This window comes from Camelus bactrianus, chromosome 20, assembly GCF_048773025.1.
Source record: "Camelus bactrianus isolate YW-2024 breed Bactrian camel chromosome 20, ASM4877302v1, whole genome shotgun sequence".
NCBI classification, from domain to species: Eukaryota; Metazoa; Chordata; class Mammalia; order Artiodactyla; family Camelidae; genus Camelus; species Camelus bactrianus.
In genome coordinates, this window is record NC_133558.1 from 38,161,555 (window position 1) to 38,183,830 (window position 22,276).

The 22,276-nt window shown below is 41.5% G+C and overlaps 1 long non-coding RNA gene across 2 annotated transcripts in view; it reads left to right on the forward strand.

The window, feature by feature from the left end:
* The first annotated feature begins 1,117 nt into the window (after positions 1 to 1,117).
* The window catches only part of LOC141574257 (uncharacterized), a 68,498-nt gene continuing 47,339 nt past the window's right edge, over positions 1,118 to 22,276 (forward strand). For both annotated transcript variants that reach the window (XR_012501176.1, XR_012501175.1), the window contains exon 1: positions 1,118 to 1,938. This is a non-coding gene — a long non-coding RNA (uncharacterized LOC141574257). The remainder of the gene's footprint in view (positions 1,939 to 22,276) is intronic.

Sequence of the window (22,276 nt, forward strand, 5' to 3'; positions counted from 1 at the left end):
TCTTTCCTTTTGATCTTATTTGACATTTTGCTACAGTGCTGAGGACAATATATTTTTAGGTGTCAGCTGCCCATGGCATGAAAGAATGTTGATACATATCTATTTGTGAGCACTGTAACTGACACCAGCAGCAAAATATCCAGAGGGGACACTCTTGAAAGTTATCAAATGGAAAATAGCATAAACGTATACAGGATACCATAGGATTAATGATCGGGTGATATATACACTCATCATGTGCTATTCTATGACAGCCCCCAAGTTCGGTGTATTTGTTCCCCCGACCCTAATTTTTTTAGTCACTGATTTTATCATTTTTTATTTTTAACCTCTTTATTGTGATATGGTTCCTGTGCAGTAAACTATGCATATCTCAGATGTACAATTTGATGAATTTTAATAGCTGGACACACCCATGAAACCAACACTACAAACAAGATAGCTCATATTTCCATCACTCCCCAAGAAGTACAAATGTCTTTTTCTTTTTAATTTATCAAATTAAGTTTTTATTATGGATATTGCTAGAACAGACTATAAAACAAATGATAAAAGTTTCTTCTAAGAGTACAATTTAACTTCACCTTAAAAAAGTTCATCTATTTTTTTAAACTATTTTTATTTAAACTATTAAACTATTTTTTTAAACTATTTAACTCAGGTTTAAAAAAGGCTCTTTGACTGAAACTTATGACTTCAGAATTAAACTCTAGAAATAAATGCTATGGCCATCTAAAAGTTTATATTGATAAACTGCATACACTTTCAAATTATAATGCAGTATTTGTACACCGAATAACTACGTATACACTTCACTTACATTGCTGATACATAAAAGTTACCCAAACTGTCTTGAGAAATGAGGTTCAAATTAAGTAGAAGTTTAGTCTCAATTACAACATTTCTTTCACAACTAATAAGAGATAATCCAGACATTTGCTGACTATAAAAAAGTCCCATGCTTCGTGGTGTGTTCTGGGAATTTGGATGAGAGATGTTGACCATGAAGGAGTTCACTGCTGTGCTCACGGGTAAAGTTGGAGGAACTCTGGTCCGAAGGAGGGGATTGCCCTCCGTCCACTGGCCTCAGGGCAGCTCAGCAGGGATCTGACTGACTGAGGGAGTGAATGCAGCCGGCAGCTTGGGAGGCCTGAGTGGAGGGGAGGGACCAGTACAGCTTTAACACGAGGGCCCACTCCTGGGAAAGGGGCCATCAGGACTTGGCGCTCGGCCCCCTGGCTGGTGTGTGAAAGCCCCTTGTGCTGTGCTGATTCTCGTGACCTCCTCCAGGGACTTAAGCACCTTTAGCATCTCCGCCATCTCTTCCCATACAGACTGCAGGGGTCTCTCTCTCTTCAGGTCTTGGATGAGAAGACTGATCTCCTTCCTCGAACTCAGGTTGAGGGTCATCAGCTTTCTGTAGGTGTCAGCGGGGCTGGGTATGTTGACCGGCTCCTTCTCTAGCCTGGTGTTCTGTAGAGTTGTCTCCATCCTGGCACACTCCTGCTTAGCCACACAAAGCTGGTCGATGAGGTGGCACTTCCCTTGGATCTTTGCAGTCAGTGTTTTTGCCAGTTGCTTTTCATGTCTTCTATTAAGCTGACTTCTAACAGACTGAATAAGTCTGAAAGTGAATAACAGACCCACCGATAAGGCAAGGACAGGCGGACTCAACACCTTCTCCCAGGGGAGGCTCTGCAACATGAGCTGGGAACACAGGCCTTTGGACAGCAGCGAAGCCAGGACCGCACTCAGCATCCTCAGGATCAGCCCAAAGCCAAGCTCCACGGAGGACAGCAGCCCCTCCACGGCACTGGCCCACCCAGGGCTCTGCCCAGTTACCGTGGAGCCACCAGCCACAACAATCCCCAGGGGACACCCCAACATTCCACCTGGAACCCAGCCAGCATCTGACATCCTGGATTGGTCAGTTACCAGGTCAGTGTCGGTGGGGGGAAGGGGGGTTGTCAGAGGAGAGGGTTGTGACTAAAATGTCATTTTCTCCATCATTGTCTCACGGTAATTTTTTCTCACCTCTTTCTTTTTGTGTTTATATCTGTATACAATAAAAAAAAAAAGTGAAATATGTCGATGTAAAGTTTACGATTTCACGAATCTTTCAAATTCCTAACCCTCAACAGTATCGGAAAAGTCAGTGTATGAACCGTATGTTTGAATCACATCCGTTAACACAGAATATATACCTTTTGTCACATTTCAATTGAAATACACACACTCTCACGACATGTACCCATCAGTTTGATGGTGGCCGAACTTGATAAAAATGAAAAAAATCACAATGTATACTTTGACATCTGTCTCTTTTGCTTTAAGTAATGTTTTTAGAGCTACATGTTTTCATTTGAATATGCCATTCGTTCTGTTTGTAGGGCTGAATAATTTGACCTTGTAAGATTATATCACAAAATATTAATCCATTCTCTTAATAATGGACATTTGGGTTAGTTCAAGTGTGGGTTATTATTAATACATATTTTTGTGTATATATGCATGCATCTTTTTTCTAAATATCTGTTTTCATTTACCCTGTGAGCTAATTACCTGGGAGCAGCTCTGTTGGGTGGATATGTGCTAAATACTCCTTCGTTTTGAAAGAGATTTCTTGAGGTATAATTTATGTGCCATAAATTCACTCATTTAAATACAAAATTGTTTGGGTTTTGTGTATGTAATGTGCAGAGTCGTGTCTCCCTCACAACCCCATTTTAGAACAATTCTATCACAGCAAAAAAAGATTTCTCATTCCACACTTTTCTTTATCGGCTTCATTTGACACAGTCACTCTCTTTCTCTTTGAAATGCTTCCATGATACAGATTCCAGTTCAATACATTCTTCCATTTTTATAATTGTTTTTGTTGTTGGCTTTTTTTTTTTATGAACTGACTGCCCTTTCCTTCTGTGCCTCCCCTGACGGTTTCTACTTTTCTTCCAAACCCTTTAGCATTAGTTTGACTCAGAAATTAGTTCTTTTTTCCCCCCCCCATAGTTTACATTAGAGTTCACTCTTGATGTTATACATTCTATGGGTTTTGACATTTGCATGATGACATGCAGCCGCCACTATAGCATCACACAGAATAACTTCATTGCCCTAAAAGTCCCTTGTGCTCCATCTGTTCATCTCTCCCTCCCTCCCTCTCCCCAGACCCCTGGGAACCACGATCTTTTTATTGCTTTTGTAGCTGCGCTTTTTCCAGAATGTCATTTCGTTGGAATCGTACAGATTGTAGCCTTTTCAGACTGGCTTCTTTCATTTAGTAATATGTCTTTTAAGTTTCTTCTATGTCTTTCATGGCTTAATAGATTTTTTTTAACTGCACATGTATCTTTAAATTTATATATGTGTACTGTTCATTGTTTCTAAGAATGTTTAGAGATTTAGCTTTTTAAACTTAAATAGTTATCAAAGGAATAGTCAACTACAAAATAAGAATTAACGCTAAAAGATACATACACCCTGCTATTAACAACAACATTATTTACAATTGCCACGATATGGAAGCATCCTAAGTGCCCATCAATAGTTGAATAGATAATGGAGATGCAGTATATATATATATATATATATATATATATATATATATATATATATATATATATGAAATGGAATACAACTCACCCATAAAAAAGAAGGATATTTTGCCATTTGTGGCCTTTCATTTACTTTTTTTTCACCTCAAAAACCAGAATTTTATAACTGACAGAGACATTTCCATTACATCAAAAACAACAAAACACCCAGAAATAAACTTAACCAAAGGAGGTTACCTATACTCTGAAAACCGAAATGACACAAAGAAATGGAAAGATTTCTTGTGCTCCTAGATTGGAGGAATCCACACTATCGAAATGGCCACACTGCCCAGAGCAACCCACAGATCCAATGCAACTCCCATCAAAACACTCAAGACATTCCTCACAGAGCTAGAACAAACAATTTCACAATTTAAAAGGAACCACAAAAGACCCTGAACAGCCACAGCAATCTTTTGTAGGTCTCTCTCTCTCTCTTTTTTTCCCCTCTTTCTTCTTTTCGTTCTCTTTTCTTATGGTTTGATGACTAGAGAAGTTCCTTTAATACTTGTTGTAAAGCTGGTTTGGTGGTGCTGAAATCTTTTAGCTCTTGTTTATCTGTGAAGCTTTTGATTTCTCCATCAAGTCTGAACGAGAGCCTTGCTGGATAGAGTATTCTTGATGATAAGTTTCCCCCTTGCATCACTTTAAATATATTGTGTCCCTCCCTTCTGGCCTGTAGAGTTTCTGCTGAAAAATCAGCTGATGACTTTATGGGAGCTGCCTTGTATGTTATTCATTGCTTTTCTCTTGCTAATTTTAATATTTTCTCCTTATCCTTAATTGTCAGTTTGATGACTATGTGCCTTGGTGTGTTCCTCTTTGGGCTGATTCTGTGTGGGACTCTCCGTGCTTCCAGGACGTGGGTGACTGTTTCCTTTCCCAAGTTGGGGATGTTTTCAGTTATTATCTCTCCCAAAATTTCTCAAGTCCTCTCTCTCTCTCTTCTCTTTCTGGGGCTCCTATAATGTGAATATTAGAGTGCTTCACGTTGTCCCAGAGTTCTCTTAGACTATCCTCATTCCTTTTCATTCTTTTTCCTTTTTTTTCTGTTCTGAAGTAGTGATTTCCACTCATCTGTCTTCCAGCTCACTGTTCTTCTGCCTCTTTTAGTCTGTTCTTGGTTCCTTCTAGTGTGTTATTCATTTCAGTGATTTTATTCTTCAACTCAGTTTGGGTATTCTTTATCTTTTCCAACTCTTTGCTAAAAACTTCGCCCTGTGCATCTACACTCCTCTTGAGTTCTCTGAACGTCTTGGCTATCATTACTTTAAACTCTTTCTCAGATAAATTGCCTATCTCCTCATCACGTATTTCTTCTTCTGGGATTTTACCTTGTGCCTTGGCCTGGGAGATACTCCTCTGCCGCCTCATATCGTCCGTCTTTCTATGTGTTTGCGGACTCCTTTCACAGGCTTTGGGATTGTTGTTTTCTTATTTCTAGTATCTGCCCTGGTGGATGGGGCTGTATTAGAGGCTTATGCAGGCTTCCTGGCAGGAGGAGCCGGTGCCTGCCCACTGCTGGGTGAGGCTTGTTCCTGGACTTCTGGTGGGCAGGGCTGTGTCTAGAGGCCTCTGTGGCTCAAGAAGTCTGCTGATGGGTGGGGCTGTGTTCCCACCCTCTATTTGTTTGGCCTGAGGCTTCTCTACAGGCTATTGGGTGGGGCTGGGTCTTGGTGCTAATGATCCAATCAAGATGTCAGCCTGCAGGAAATCTCATGTAGATGAACACACCCGGAATGTCCGCCACTAGCTTTTATGTCCCCTGAGTGAGCCTCATCCGTCCCCCACAGCCCCAGAAGACCTTCCAAATCCAGCAGGCAGGTCTGGCCCAGGTTCTTATGAGATCGCTGCCTCTGCCCTTGGACCTGGTGCATGTGAGTTTCCGTGTACGCTTCCCGAGTGAATGGAGCCTCCATTTCCCTCAGTCCTGTGAGGCTTCCAGAACCAAGCCCCCCTGAGCTACAGAACCAGACGTCCTGGGGTCTCCTTCTCTTATCAATGCTGGGACCCAAGCTGGGGAGCCTGACATGGGCTTAGAGCTCTCACTCCTGTGGGAGTGCCTCTGAGGCTTAACAAATCTTCAGCTTGTGGGTCGCCCACCAGGGGGCATGGGGCCCAATTATATCACAAGCACGCCCCTCCTACCGTCCTGCTGTGGTTCTCTCTTTATGTTTCCAGTTGCAGAAGATCTTTTTTGCTGGCTTCCAGTCTTTTTTCGATGATTGTTTAGCATTCAGTTGTGGTTTTGCTGTAGTTGCAAGGAGAGGTGAGCTCGTGGTCCTACCACTCCGCCATCTTGACTGGAAATCCAAGAGGTGCAATTTTCAAATTCCTAATTTATCACTTCCCACCTCCTTTAACCCCTGAAGGACACAAATGAACTTATCTACAAAACAGAAACAGACCCCCTAACTTAATTTATCAAGAATCATGGAATTGCAAAGAACCGATACAAGAGGATTCCAGTATTCATAATTAATGGGGTGGAAGGGTATGGGGGAAGAAGAATATGAGGTTCTTTTCTCCTTTAAGTGTTTCAAATCATGTTGGAAAGAACACTCACTTTATGGGACATTAGTGACCAGTTCGAGATATCACAGCACAGCAGCTCTCCGACGTTGGTCAGTGCCATCATTCCCTGGGGTGCTTGGTGAGAAATACAAAATCCCAGCCCTCTTGTGCGTCACCAGCCTGCGGTCTTGGTTATCCCTGCAGGTGACAGCCTGATGCCACCAGACTGTAAACTGTGGATTCAGTAAATTCTTCTTTTTTTCTTTTTAATTGAAGTATAGTCAGTTACAATGTGTCAAATTCTGGTGCACAGCATCATGTCCCAGTCATGCATATACATACAGATATTTGTTTTCATATTTTTTCATTAAAGTTTCTTATAAGATATTGAACATATTTCCCTGTACTATACAGAAAAAGCTTTTTATAAAACTCTATTTTTATATATAGTGACCAACATTTGCAAATTTCAAACTCCCAATTTATTCCTTCGCACCCACTTTCCCCGGTAACCATAAGATTGTTTACTATGTCTGTGAGTCTGTTTCTGTTTTGTAGATGAGTTCATAGTGTCCTTTTTTTCTTCTTTTTAGATTCCACATATGAGTGATATCATATGGTGTGTTTCTTTCTCTTTCTGGCTTACCTCATTTAGAATGACGATCTCTAGGTCCATCCATGTTGCTGCAAATGGCATTATTTTATTTTTTATGGCTGTGTAGTATTCCATTGTGTAAATATACCACAGCTTCTTTATCCAGTCATCTGTCGATGGACATTTTGGTTGCTTCCATTTCTTGGTTATTGTATATAGTGCTGCTATGAACATTGGGGTGCATGTATCTTTTCAAATTAGAGTTCCCAGATATATACCCAGAAGTGGGATTGCTATGATTCAGTAAGTTCTTCCAACTGTGTTTTTTATGTGTAAAATTTTGCTTAACCCTAGTTTATACAATACACGTCTCCTCATTTGATTCCCGTCATAAACAACATACTTTTTCTAGCTGTTCCATTGTGTGTGTCTGTCCAACAACTTGTAGAGAATCTTTTCTAGCTCAGAGAAAATTTCCCTCACCCTGAACCTAATTTCATGGCCAAATATTGGCTGATCTCCTTGTAACTTAACCCAATTCTCAATCAGGGGAAATAAGAGCGAGATGAAGGAACAGAAGTGGAAAGAGTATTAAGCTTCTATAAATGAGTCTCAGCTAAATGCCTTATTTTATTCTTTACAAATAGATGTATTCAAGTAACTGAAAATGATTCCTTTCCCTCCCCTCTCCGTTTTCTCTTAATACCCCAAATAAGGGACACGCTTTAAATATGTCATTCTAGGTTAAAGTGCTATTGTGTTAAAAAAAATATGTTCTCTGCTTCTCGTTTACAGAAACCACAGCAGTATGGTTTTAGACCATAAAATGAATTGCAGGGATTTCAATAGATTGCAAAGCTGGAAAAATTTCATTAACATCTCCTTTATCCAGTAAAAAGCATGTTTGTATTCACTGGAGAATTTAAGGGTAAAGGAGAAACTTTGGGCAAAAGCCTATTGATTTTTGCTTAATGAGACAGGAGAAATGAGACTTGAATGCCAAGTACAAATTTCTCTGGTAATTTTGAAGGGTTTTTTTTTAAAAAAAAAATCTTACCAGCACAATATTGAAACATATCCAGGAGCTGTTATTGAGTTATAAATGCAAATGCAAATCAAAACTATTAGAAAATGTGATTATTCCCTGACAATTTTTTTTCCACGCATATTCAACAACAAACAAACAGCATTTCACTTCGCCTGGCAAGCTTTGTTCTAACGCAGCTGCTGGCCTTGCTAAAGTAGTAACTCTTGCTTTTTCCCAGTGTTCTAGCTGGATTATTGCTTTTACAGAACAGAAAAATATGATTTGTACATTAGTCGAGTTTCAGCAGAAACATACAACTGGCTTTTAGGGCCAAGTTCTTATTCTGACAAAAGTCTAAGAGAGACAGTTGCTGAAGGCTTTGTATTGTTTTTCGATGAAATTGAGTTTTTATGAAGGATGTTATTTGATGGGACATGCAAGCTTTTGGGCAGTTACGTGGTATAAAAAGAGAGACTGTAATATGAGATTCCCTCAAAATGCACATGCATAGCTGATTTAGAAAGTCAGTAGAGAATGTCGGCAAATGTAAGTCATACATTCTGTGTCGGTCTCGTATAAAGATTAATGTTTTGCCCACCTACAAGGCTGCCAATTTGGTTTATTCAGTGTTTAGAGTTTGAAACAAGAGAGAAAAAGGAAGCCTAAGAAATTCAATGTGAACAGCAAGTTAATCCAAGTATTTGACCAGCTTTTAAAACTAAGCTGTCCAATTAAAATAATCAACTTGGTCGACAAAAGTTAAATAAATTCTTCAAGTATATGTGATGAGAAAACTAGCTTAAATATGCCAGCTTTGTATACATTTTCTTTACCCACATATCCCCCATTGATTGTGCTAACTGCTAAGCTGACTTTTCTGTTATGTATAAAACTATGATGGAATTTTATATATTTACTTCTTTTGAGTAAGTCACTTAGAGTGACAAGTGGTCACATTTGGGCTACTAGTCAGTGTTTCCCTAATCCAGACTCTCTTGTTTTATTACCTAATTAGACAAAGAGTGGAGTTTTCCCTTTTTCACCTCATATTTCAATTTCCTAATTATTTTCAAAATGGAATTTCCACATATTCGCAAAAGCATAGAGAAATGTGTAATAAATTCCATGTGCGCTTCACGCGGCTTCAGTAATTATTGAATTACTCCCATTCTGTTCCATCTGTATCTCTTCATCTCCCCATCCCTCCCACTTGTCACTGGACATCTTATTTTATTTGAATTTTTTTTTAGATGGAGATACTGGAGATTGAACCCAGGACTTCATGCATGCTAAGCACACGCTCTACTGCTGAGCTATACCCTCCCTCCTCATTGGACATTTTGAAGCAAGCTTGAGACATGGTATCATTTTAAGGGTCAATAATTGTGCATGTTCTCTTTAGAGAAATGGTGCACTATTGTGGTTCTATCTTACTTTCATTCCCTTGTTAGCGATTATTGTTGTTTACACAAAAACACATCCACCAATTTCACTGCTCTTTCTTGCACTTTGCACTTTGGCTTCAGTTCCCTTCTTTTAAAATGACATTTTTTTAAGTAGTCCTTTCAGTAAATGTGGATGGTTGTGACTTTTTAAAAATTTATTTTATTTTATTTTTAAAATTGAAGTATAGTTGATTTACAATGTTGTGTTCTTTTCTGGTGCACAGAATAGTGATTCAGTTGTAAATATATACATTCTTTTTCAGATTCTTTTCCGTTATGGATTATTACAAGATACTGAATGTGGTTCCCTGTGCTCTACAGTAGGTCCTTGTTGTTTACTTATTTTATATACAGTAGTGTGTATTGGCTAATCCCAAACTCCTAGTTTATCCTTCCTCTTCTTCCCCTTTTGGTAAACACAAGTTTGTTTTCTGTATCTGGGAGTCACCTTCTGTTTTGTAAATAAGTTCATTTGTGTCATTTTTTTAGATTCCATGTGTAAGTAATATGATATTTGTCTTTCTCTAGTTGTGACTTGATGAATTCTCTTAAGTCTTCACCTCAATTTTTGTGTGTGTGTGTTCCCTGTTGAATAATATTTATCCAGAAATAAAATACTTGGCTGACAGTTATTTTTCATAACATTTTGAAGTTATTTCCCCATTGCCTTCCAAAGTCTACGGTTGCTTTTGTGAAACTGGCCATCAATCTAGTTTCTGTTACATCTTTCATGTTTCATCAGTTCACTGCTGTGTGTATGGCTGTGGATTTTTACCTTCTTCATTTAGAGCTTCTTGAACCTGAGAATTCATAGATGTAGTCAAGTCTGGAAAATTCTCAGCTCTTTAAATATTGCCTCTCTCCCTTTCATTCAATTCTCTTCTTCTGGAAGCTCCTACTTAAAAAATATTGGACTTTCTTAGTTAGTTTTCCATGATTTTCAGCTTGTCTTTTATGATCTCCACCTCTGGGCTGCAGTACTTTTTTCAGACCTGTCTCTTCAGCTCTCTAATTTCCTTTTCAGCTGTAGATTTTGTTTCCTGAAGCTCCCTTTGATTTTTTCTGGACAGTTACTGATTACGTATTTATTTCCACAATGTTACCTTCTGAGGCAGGGTGGTTAATTTCTTGTCTTATCTTGTCTTACACACGTTGTTTTCACATCCTCTGTCAGAGGGTCCTTCAGGGACTTCTTGGTCTTGCGGATCCAACCTCTTGTTTGCGTCTACTGACTCTTCCCCATGGTGGGTTTGTCTCCAAATGATTGTGACTCCCTTTAGGGGAGATTTGTTTGTTGCTTTTCTTTTTTGGTGGAAATCTCCCATGGCAGCCTGAGATGCAGGAGAATTCCTCCAGGGCAGTTCTGCAATTCCAGGTACTATATGACCCAGGGGCAGCACAGATCCAAGACTGATTTTTGTGGGAATTTCTCAGTTTAGAGTTCCCCAGACCACAAAAGTAACTATATCCAATACCTGGTAATAACCTTTAATGAAAAAGAATACGAAAGCAAACATATGTATGTATATGCATGACTGGGACACTGTGCTATGCACCAGAAATGGACACGTTGTAACTAACTATACTTCAATTTAAAAAAATTAAAAAATTGTGTGACTTACAAATCTGGAGTTTAAATGTATCAGGGGATACTTTTTTCTCCCTTTCCTTTTGTCTTGAGTTCAGAGTTAGACAAGTTTCCCTGTTGTCTTACAATGCAGATGTAAAATGCATGCCTACAATTCCTGTGCTGTCAGAATCTGCTGCAAAAGACACTTTTGTACGTTGTAGTGAATGTGGAAAATCCAGAAAATACACAAAAAATAAAACAAAAATAGCCTATTATTCTACCGCCAGCTGACCACTTCAACATTTTGATGCTCTTAAAGTTCCGTATTTTTGTATATATTTATATTTTTTCAAAAAAATGAAGCTAGATTATATATTGCATTTTATTTTGTAGCTATTTCCCTTAAAAATAATATACTATAAAACTTTTTGTGTTTCTAAGTATTTTTGTACAGCAGGTTTTCAACTAGAGTGATTTTGCTCTCCCGGGGGACATTTGACAATGGCCTGGGACAGTTTTGATTGTCACAAATGGGGGCTGCTCCTGGCATTGAATGGGTCAAGGCTCGGGACACACTAAACGTCTTTCAATACACAGGACAGACACTCCCCAGCCCCCAACAAAGAATTACGCAACCCAAGGCATGAATAGTGTCTAGGTTAAGAACCTTCTACAACATTTTAATGGGTGCTAAGAAGATTGTCTTTATTTCCTTTATTCTGATCTTCAGAGATGTTATTGACCAAAAAGTTCTGGAGCCATTATTGTTGGTGTTGTCCCTTAAGCAGTAACACGTGTGGTCTTGAACTGTGAGTCGTCTTGTCATGATATCTATTCAGCCCGTGTCTCCTCTGAGGAGCTACTTCTCTGGGCTGTGGTTTCTTGACGACCTGTAGACCCTCCGTTCTGGTCTGACGACGATGGCGAAGATGATCAGCAGGATAAATAATAAGAATGCAGGATCCCCCTTGGCGGTGGGAGAGGGTGTGTGTTGGGATGTGCCTGGACCTGTCATCAAATTCAAGCTCTGTTCCTTGGCATTTTTGTGATCTGGACATGTATGTTTCTACCCTCAATGTCAACTGCAAACTAGGTGTAATAATACTTAGCTTGCAAGTTTTTGTTAGAATTTGAAAGCATTTGGGTAAAATGCCTGGTTAGAATAGGAAATTGACAGTTGTTATAAAAATGTTAGAACCTGCGTCTTTTGGGGGACCCATAGGAGAAATACCGTGACTTAAGATTCAGCTTCCAGTGCACCAGTAAAAGGCAGACATTACAGAGTCAGACTGCACGAGGGTGTAAGACAGCTCCTTTGGCGTGAGCTGTGCTCCTCACAGCCAGCAGAGGGAATTGCCGTCCGTCCTTCCCTCTGCGGGGCAGCATTCCGCGCGCTGAGGCGGTAACTGACTCGCCGCCCGACGGCGGTGCCAGGCGCACCGCAGCCTGCCGCGGGCTCTGACGTTGTCAGCGAGGTGTCTTTATGACAGCACCTTAGCAGGGCTGGCCTCGGGCAATACCGTGAAATCCGCGAGGTTGGTCTCTGTTCCTCTCTCTGCACACCGCTCAGCGCCAGGCTCCCCGGTCACCCCGGGGCACAAGTCCTGCGCTTGTTCCTGGAGAGGGATAGTTTTTGCTGACCGTCACAGCAGAAACGCCCGCTGGTAGGCATTGTCTCCACACGTCGGCCCGCAGAGTTCCCAGAGGCAGACGTGTCTTAATAGGAGTCTTCTAAAGACCCCAAAGGCTTTAGAACTCAAAGGGATGAGCCTTTAGGAGGGATTAAAGGCAATGGGGGAGATCGTGGGAGGTGGGGAGCCTTTCCAGCACCTCCAAAATTATCTTGAACTAACCTGCTGCTTTCTCCTAAGGCTGATTAAGCTTTGGAGTTAGTAGAAATTCTATAGCTCAGGGGTAGAGCGCATGCTTAGCACGCAGGAGGTCCTGGGTTCAATCTCCAGCACCTCCACTGAAAAAAAAAAACCCAAAAAACCCCCAGAAATTCTGAGGATCACTTGGAAGAACTGCAGCGTCCTTGCAGGTACTTTGTTTTAATTTATTGCGCGTCCCTCCTGGCCGAGACACGGGGCTTGTCACGTTTACGTACCTCAGCACCTCAGTGAAGGCTCATGTTTGTCCCCAGGCGTTAACAATCTCACTTGGAGATGAGAGAAGGTCAAGTGAGTGCATGGATGGACCTGAGACTGAACACTTCCATGTCATTCCGATGAGAAGAGTCACCAGGGGCCCCTCCACTGGTCCTGAAAAAAGCCAGTGCCATTTCTAGGGTAGATCTTTGCGGCGACCTAGGAGCTCAGGACTTCTGCACCTCTGTGTTCGAGGGCCCAGGGGATTCTGCCAAGATACACAGCCTGGGTGTGGGCGTGCGGGTGGGGGTGGGGAGAGCTAACTGTGGTCCATTTCATGTGTTTCCTTCCATCTCTGTGACTAGCGATTAAGGATGGGAAGGATGGGTTGTAAATATACGTGTGTGATACAGGCACGTGCGTGGGTGGATGTATGAGTGGGCATGCGTGGATGGATGCATGAACTTTCCAGTTGGTTTTGGAGAGTTCTGGCCAATGGACTGCATTGACTTCCACAAATGTCTCACGTTGCCTAAGTATAGACAGCATCTGGTCGACCTCCTTTTTATTATTATTATTTTTTTAATTTACTGTATCTCTGCAATTGGTATACTTCCACTGATTTACCTTCCATGTGGTGGGGTTCGGGCACGCTTCCCCTCAAATATGGCATCTCGGCATATGGAATATTTTAAGCTACAGGAGGCTGAGAAAACAGTAGAAGCAGGAAGGTCACTCTGCCCTTCTGTCCTGGTCAGACAGCCCTCCTGTGAGAGGTGCCCTCCCTGTACCTGGAGGGAGGGAGCATCCTTGTCTCTGAAGACAAAGGGACACCCAGAAGAATCCTTACAAACAAGCCTTGCTAAGTTCCCCCTTCCCCACTACATTACCTCCAACTCCTTAACCTGTCACATTCTCCCATGACTGAGCCCCTCAAATCCAGCATAAAAATATTCAGGTCTGTCTTTTCAGGTCTTCATTTTCTTACGTAATTTCCTTATCATGTAAAACCTATATTCCATACATCTGTCTGTCTTCCTCCCAGGAGTCTGTCTTCGTCAGTTTAATTTTCAGAACCAGTCAGAGACCTTACGAGAGACAAAGGAAACGTTTTCCTTCCGTCCACGCTCGGTAAATTTCATTCGGATTTGCAGGACTTCCCCCGATGGGCTTGGGAAAAACTCCCAGATGGGTTCATGTGGCACTTCTGCCTGGTGCCGCTCACCACCTGGGGAGACAGCAGGAGCGCTGGAGTCACAGGACGGAGTTTAAACCTTGCAACATACTGATCATGGGACCTCTCAGAATCCCATCTATAAACCGGGGACCATAGTATCTCTCTCTCTCAGTCATGTCTGAGGGGGAGTTGGAAACAATACATTTAAAGCACATAAAACAGTACCTGGCACATAGTAGGAGTTTGGAAAAAGGCTACATATTGAAGGCATTGAGCACAGTGTCCTCATATAATGCAGTGTTCACAGTTATTTTTTGTGGGCAGGTGCAAAGATTGTACGTTATTCGTTTCCCACATATTGATACATCTTTTCAAGGCATATAACAGACAGCTGTGAATCCTTGACCTTAAATAAGAGAAACTCATGGTGGTCCATCAAGAAAGGCTGCTGCTGCTAGACTTGTTCAGGACGCAAGGTCACAAAAAGTCTCTCAGTTAAAAATCCCTCTGCGTGGGCATGCAGAATTCGAGAGAAGAAAATGTTTGTGTTGGTGTTCATTAATTGATACGCTTTAATATCTTGAAAATTGGAATCACACTTCAGAGATGAGATTCTCCAATTACATAAAAATTGCACGCAATCATTGTCTTAGTTTCTCTTAAGAATATTTTGGAACATGGGGAGTAAAGTTTCTAAAGTTGGGTAAAAGATGACCTCTGGAGGTCAAGTGCATTTTCCTTCCCTCCAGGCTTAGGATGGACTGTTTCCACATTTTAAGTAAAACAAGATCTTAACGGATGCAACCTGTTTCAGAAAAACAGGTCAAGGTTTTCTGGCATGGCTCTGAGAAAGAGGAATCAGACTGTCATGAAAAAAAAAATTGAGATGTCAGCCCTCTCTCTTTTACATGGGAACAGTACAGGAAGCTTCTCTTTATTATCTCAAGATCTGAAGACTCCCAGGCAGTGCAGGAGAGGACTCTGCTTTAGATGCTGCTCATGTCCCAGCTCTTCCAGGAGGAACACAGGATCTGAACCGGTTTGTGAACAGGAGGACGCGCATTCGTGATTTCGCCCGGTCACTTTCACAGCTCAGCGCCCGTAGGCAGAATGCACGATAGGACCAGCGTACCTTAGAGCAGCTGTCCTTAAAATACCGTTCTAAATATTCCAAGGGAAAACTCTGTTTATGATGGAAATGAGACCTCCAGCAAGGCTTAAAAATAAAAGTATCTCCAATGGCACCAAGTAAAACTGATCTCACCACGGTCTCCGGTAAGCAGGGAGAGCCCAGTGGATTTTAGACGCACGATCATTAGGTGCTTTGTGAGCACAGAATTGCAGCCCGCGTGGCTTGCCACTCTGTCAGTTCCTTCAGGGCAGGAGGTGTGTATTGTTCACCTTTGCACCACCTGTAGGAGCTCCGAGACCTCACTCTTCATGTAATCAGCGCTCCATAACCATCTGTTGATTGGATGAGTGAAAGACACTGTCAACTACACTGACAAGGGACGAGTTTCAGGCCACTTTGGTTAAGGCTTTAAAATATGGGGCTCTGGACAGATCCCGTGTCTCTGCGTCTGGACTCCTTGGGAGAGGTGGGGCTGCACCGTTATCCACGTAGCTCTGTGCTGAATGAGCGCCTAAGAGGAACCTGAGTACATGTGATCTTTTCTGGGCAGAAACCCACGGGTATTACATAATACATAAGTCGATAATGTAGCCACATAGTTTCTATCTTGATGCGTCGTGCCTGCAACTCCCTTGAGAATTGCCTTTGTGTCTTGCTTTGTTACACTGGGACCCAGTGTTGTATGAGGGATAAAAAGTGGCCTCTGGATGAGAGTTCCGGATTTGTGAATTACTGTGTGGCCGGGGCAAGTTACATAACCTCTCTGAGTCTGGATGTCCTTATTGGAAAAATGGGATGAGAGCATTAATATGAAGATGACATCAAGTTAATGCCAATAAAACATGTAAAACAGGAGTTGGAATCTGCTGGACCCTCAGTACAAAGTAGCCATTTGACAGAACCTTGTTCTGCCACCTTTTCACAGAATTTAAGAGCAAAGACTTACACTTAACATGCACCTGCCCTCTGCCTGTCGCTTTGCATGACTTACTGATTAAGAAGCGACATTTTGTATTAAGCAGATCTGTCCTGCCTTCTATACAAAGAGCTGTAGTAGGTGCAGGGCTCGAGCGTCTGTGTGCGTTTCCTGAGTCCACTACAGCAAATCACCACAAATGGAGGGGCTGAAAACAACAGAAACGTATTCTCTTCTCAGTCTGGAATCAGTTTCACCCACCAAGACCGCAGTGTCAGCAGAGCTGCGCTTCCTCGGGGGTCCCCAGGGAGGACTTCCTTTTCCTGGCCTCTCCCAGCTCCTGGTGGCTGCCAGCACCCCTTGGCTTGGGGCTGAGTTAGTTCCAGCTGTCCCCGTGTCACACTGCCTCACAGACCCTCCTCTGCCTCCCCCTAACAGGGGTGCTTGTGGCTGCATTCAAGGCCCATCCTGGTGATCCAGGGTAATCTCCCCATCATGAGATCTTCAGCTTAATCAGATCTGCAAAGGCCAATTTTGGTTCATATAAGGTAACATTCGTAAGTTGCAAAACTTAGAACATGGATATCTTTTTTTATTTTTTTGAGGAGGGGGTCATTTCTCAGCTTACCACGCCCCAATAAGGATTTCTCAAACAATGAACTCCAAAATTCTATTCGGAGACCCAGTACTTTTATTAAACTGTCCTTAAAATGGGATGGTATATCTGAGCACTGAGTATCGCTAATTTTAAGTTAATCATTATCTTTTTTCATTCTTTATTTTTATTTTGGGGGGAGGAGGTAATTCGGTTTATTTGTTTGTTTATTTATTTATGGAGGTACTGGGGACGGAACCCAGGACTTTGTCCATGCTAAGCATGGGCTCTACCACTGAGCTATACCCTCCCGCCTCATTCTTTATTTTTAAACTGACGTTTAAAAACTTCTGATGCCATTTGAACATAAATTAGATGAGTCCTGGGCATTCTATCATTTCATACTCCCTACAATTTTATTTTGATGACATAGTAATATTACTTTTATATTATAAAAGAGGAAACCGACATTTAGAAAAGGTAGCACCTTACCCCAAATCAAAACTTTGAGCCGACCAAGGATAGCAGCTGAAGTCTTTTGACCTTGGAGCAAGTATCCTTTACATTTCATCATAGTGACACACTGTCTTCTTAGAAAGAGCAGCTATTTTTTTTAAAAGAAATATTGTAGAGAAACTTTTAAACAAACCTTTAAAAATCTTTATGCCTTTAACATCCAGATGGCCAACAAGCACACAAAAAGATGCTCAACATCACTAATTGTTAGAGTGATGCAAATCAAAACTACAGTGAGGTATCACCTCATACCGATCAGAATGGCCAACATTAAAAAGTCCACAAATGATAAATGCTGAAGAAGGTATGGAGAAAAGGGAACCCTCCTACACTGCTGGTGGGAATGTAAATTGGTACAGCCACTATGGCGGGAAAAACTAGAAATAGACTTATCATATACTCCAGCAATCTCACTCCTGAGCATATATCTGGAGGAAAATATAATTTAAAAAGACACATGGACCCCAATGTTCACAGTACTATTTACAATAGCCAAGACATGGAAACAACCCAAATGTCCATTGACTGGTGACTGGATAAATAAGATGTGGTGTATACACATACACACACACACACACACACACACACACACACACACACACACACACACACATGAATACTACTCAGCCACAAAAAAGAATAAAATAATGCCATTTGCAGCAGTATGAATGGACCTGGAGATCATCATTCTAAGTGATGTCAGCCAGAAAGAGAAATCACCATATCACTTATACGTGGAATCTAAAAAAAGACACAAGTGAACTCATCTACAAAACAGAAACTGACCTGCAGCATACAGAACAAATTTATGGTTTCCAGTGGGTGATGGGGATGGGTAAGGGTAAGTTGGAAATTCAAAATTTGCACCTCTTGGGGAGTGATGGAAATGTGAGCTGTCTTGACTGTGGTGGTGGTTTCATGGATGTAGACATCTATCAAAATCCATCCAGTTGTACATCTGAGATATATGTAGTTTACTGTACAGGAGTCATACCACAATAAAGGTGTTAAAAATAAATTAATTCAAAAAATCTTTCAAGTCTTTAAACAATGCTTTCATGATGAACTGGTCATTGTACTTTAAATAGGATCACTATTGCTCTGTGTGAGATAAAAGTAAAGAATAAGAAAGAAATGTTTTGAGGACTTTTTTGCCCTGTAGTTTAAACCCATAGTTTTAAGAAAACATAAATTTGCTGTGGCATAAATGATATGCAGTTACCCCTGTAACTGCTATGGTGTTAGCTCTGTAAAAATCAGATTAATTTTTTTTTGAGCTGCCTGTGTACAATGTAAAACACTGACAGATGTTGTCTGGCCCAGCTGAAAGCCTGGAGTGAAATATTGGCAATTACAGAAGGATGGATGGCAAGAAATAACGAATGAAGGAGACGGGTCACTGTTCAGTGGGTAGCAGCTGGCACCTGGCTGAGAAGAGGGCCAGGCCAGCATTACCTTCATCAAGTTTTTGCTTCCTTTGTTTCACCTGTTCATCCCACAAATATGACAAGATGCAATATTTGCATATCTGAGAACAAACACAGCCGTGATTGGAATAGATTTTTCCTAAATGGTTTTAAAATATTCTTCTTCATCACAAGAATGTTCTCCAACCATGAAAATTCCCTGTAGATGACACTTTAGTAAGTTCTCCATCCAAAAGGGAGAGGGAGGGGAGACTGAGTAATGACAGTCCTTAGTCAGTGATTTTAAAATTTGTAACATGGATTGAAGACATAGATGAGTCTGGTGGAACTGCAGTAAAAGGAAAAATAAACACACTGTGAGGTTCAGCCTGTTTACCGTTATGTGAAGGAAGTAGATTTTTCTCTAGCTTTTTTGGAGAAATAACATCAGATTGGCAAAGAATCATAAAAAGAGGCAAACAGGAAAGTAATTGTCCCACAGGTTCCCTGGATATTCCTACATCATGTATTGGCCTCGACTCGAAAATGACTTTCTATTTTAAAGTCCATCTAAGGACCAAGAGGGAACTAAAAAACCACCCGAGCTCTCTGTTGGGAAGGTGTTCTGTAGATGCAAGGAATAAAAATTCACTAGCTATTATCATTTTCAATGTGTTTTTTAAGTTCAGGAAAGCTCTATGTCAATTAAACATTTCTTCCCAGAAATATCATCAATATATTCAGTGTCAGCAAGTGTGGTTCCTAAAACTGGTCAAGTGAAGGGTGTTATTCACAAAAACAAGGCAGACTTTGTGTAGACGCTGCAGTTTTTGTTAAAACCACACACACATAAGCATATACACAAAGCTCACTACCACCTCGCCTCCAACTTTATTGTGTCTGTCTGTCTGTCTGTCTATCTATCTATCTATCTATCTAATTTAATCTTTATTTTAAATAACCTCTATGGCAAGGTTAGTATGTGAGAAAAGTGGCCCAGAGCCTTAGACCATCAGCCTACAATGGGAAATCTGGTTTTATGAAATGGCTGGAGTTAAAGGCAAGTTTTTGGGGTAAATCTGTGAGTTAGACTCTTGGTCCAAAATGGTGAGTCACTCAGCTGTTACTGCATAAAAACCACCCCCAAATCTCAGTAGCTCAAAATAACATGGTTCACTCTTGATCCTGGCTACACCCTAGGGGGTCCACGTGTCTCTCATCTCCAGGCTGGACCATATTCTTCTCAGGGTGATGATGGAAGCCACACAGAACGAACCCAACCATGTGAGGACACCCGAGATCTCTAATTGTGTCAAATCCACTAATATCAAGTCTGCTAACGATGGAAGTTGACCAAAGGGAGTCACACGACCAAACTGAACATTAGTTAAGCTGAACAGCCCCCTCCGCCTCCCCGAAAGTAGGGGAAGATGCTGAATACTTCTGAACAGTAATCCAATTACCGCCAATACAAAACCTCACTCCTTCCTTGGGTACAAACAGCGTGGAGCAGAGCGGTGCAGCCCTGGTGCCACACAGTGCTTGATGCCGGTGCCCAGACCGCCTCCGCCTGCCAGCATCTTTGTAGCCTCCATCTCACCTGGGCCCCAGGAAGGGAACTGCCAGCTGGTTTCTGTGTCCGGGGAGGGGTAAAGGGAGGCAGGTCCTGGGGTGGAAAGAACTTGGGCGATGCTGTCAGAGGACCATGGGCTGGACTTCAGTTTGATACTTAACCACCTCATGAGCTTGGGAAAGGTGATGGCTACCTGTGTGTCTCTTCCTGAATGCAAGCTGAGAACAACAGGCAAGCTATCTTTGTGAGAACAAAATTACCTTATGAGTGATAAGTCTGGTGTGATGCTGGGCTCAGAAGTCTCCCAGGCCTCCCTGAGTCATAAAAGAGCAGGTTTAAGCAGCTGGTGATAAAGATGATAGAGAATGAGGACATGATGGCAGAAACCCACATGGCCCGATCGGGGACTGGAGCTGTGTTGACTGACTCTCTTGGCTGACTGCTCCCCCGTCAAGCACCTTTCTTTCCTTTTCCTCTTTCGAACAATAAAGCATTGTGCCTTTCACTTTGCCCCTCCGCCTCTGCCTCTGCTGAGAATTCTTTCTCAAAAGGCAGGCAAGGACCCACACTTTTGGTGGGCTTTCCAGTTTGGAGAGCTCTCTACCCGCTAACATATCATAACAAAATACATTTATCACCAAAACACAGGGATGTTCTCTGTTGGCTTTTCTCCCCCAGACACATTGACTGTAAACCTAATTTTGCAGTAAAAGCTTGCACGGAATGTATCTCAACAGCTTGGTCTATTAACATGGTAGGAGGGATGGTTGAAACAGACCACTGCTGTGCTTTGTTATGGAATTCCTGGAAGATGATTTGTGGAGCTGTAGTCAGTGTCGCTGTTTTTAATCACTTCCTTGGCACCAGTTACCCTGGGAAACATTTCTTTCACTCCCGTAAGAAACTGTGAAGACATCTGAAAGGTAAGGAAGGATGTAGTCTCTCCTCCCTCTTGTTGTCTGGAGAAAACAGTCCAGTGATTTCTTTCAGACCCACGGGACATCTTTAGTGACCCTAAGCTGGCTGTTTTAGGCAGAGTTGCATGGTGACAGATAGACCCTGGAATCTGGAGCCAGAGCTGCCTGTGTTTAAATCCTGACTCCCTTACTTGGGCAACTTATCCAATCTTTTTTTGTGGCTCAACTTCTTCATCTGTAAAATGGAAATGAGACTTCCTCTTGTGAAGATTAAATGAGTTGCTATACCTAAAGGGCTTACAGTAGTGGCTGGTACACAGTAAACACCGTGTAATTACTTGCTATCATGATTCTGTCAGCAGTATCTTTCCTGATTCATTGTTTCCATTCTGTTGTCCGAGTCTGGATACCACAGTGGTTACAAGTGTGTCAACTTCTTTCCACTTGCCTTCTCAGCTTTCATCGTTTTTAGAAACATCTATTCAAAATTGGAAAAAAAAATGTCTTTAATAAAAACAGTTCATTGGGCAGGGAGGAATTTCTAAGCTGTTTAGAGCACTTGCTCTCTTTCTCCAGCTTTGCTGTGTTTGATGTTTTCCTTTGGGCAACAGACTCATGTTGAAATTGTAAAGAGTTGAGAAGCTCTGGTCTTGCATCAGAATGATTTCTGATGCATCCAATTTGCATGTTGAAAGTCATCTTTCCAGAAACACAAAGCCATCATTTGGGGAAAAGAATCACTTCTCCAATTCATTGTCAGTAAAGAATTTCCTGCAGCAAAATGAGAGACAAGCTTGGTGGATGCGTCTGAAAGAAACAAAAAATGATCAGATTGTATTTATAACAGAATTCGCGATGTATTAGGCACCTCTGGGGCACCATCGTGTTCTTTTCATTAGTTTCTTTTATGTGTTCTGTTGTCTTTCAGAAAGATAGCTCGTTGTTTCTTTCTGGAGAACCAAAGCAGGCATTTAAACTTCCAGGGCACATCAATAAGCCAGCCACCTGTTGTGCAGATTCTTCATATTGTTGGGCGTGAGGGCAGACTGGGACAAAAAAAAAAAAAAAAAAAAAAAAAAAGAGCTGAAATATTTAAAAAATTGGGGTGCTGTATGTAAACGGGGTCAGATATTTGCCTTTAAAAGTTATGTCTCAGAAAGAAAAGGACTTGACAAGTGTCCTAGATGGCTTATTAGAATATAGTACAGAT